Genomic DNA, 637 nt, shown 5'->3' on the forward strand with positions numbered 1-637 from the left:
GCAGAATAAACTTTAGTATTTCACGATGAAACGCTGCATTGCGGTGGCGGGAAAGCGAAGTTGATGCAAAGGCGATCGAATCAGAACTGATCTGTGTATACGCTGACCCTTTTTTTGGTATGGTGCGGTGTGTGTGGATTCTGGACTCTCGGGTGGGTGGTGTTGATGTGGACTGTGGTGATGTCGAGGTGAATGTGGTGAGTGTGCGTGTTAGAGGTGGGTGTAGGTGTGGTGTGGGGCAGCCGACTAAGGCTCATTTAGCCAAATTTCTCTTTGATTTCATTAAGATTTCTTACACATTGACCGATAAGAGTCAACCGAATGTTCGAAATATTTTTACAAATTAAACAATTTTATTTGGGTTACCAAATTTTATTGGATCAGATTAACATCTGATTAGTCCAGCTGCCTCAAACAGAAAGAAAGACTTAATTCTAATTAGAGTACCCTAAAGCTACCACTGCTCATTTTCCGTTGCTCACTCTCCGCTGCAATCCATAGTATTTCCAACCAACAACACTCCAATAAGATACCGCTTGCCCACTCTCTAATATTTTATTCCAATTAGAACGACTAGCCATAAGGCCAGCGGGCGCTCTGTCTCCACTGCCAGCAACACATACCGCTCTCCCAGCAT

This window comes from Bactrocera latifrons, unplaced genomic scaffold (genome assembly GCF_001853355.1).
Source record: "Bactrocera latifrons isolate USDA-ARS-PBARC rearing strain unplaced genomic scaffold, ASM185335v1 scaffold_271, whole genome shotgun sequence".
Classification (NCBI taxonomy): domain Eukaryota; kingdom Metazoa; phylum Arthropoda; class Insecta; order Diptera; family Tephritidae; genus Bactrocera; species Bactrocera latifrons.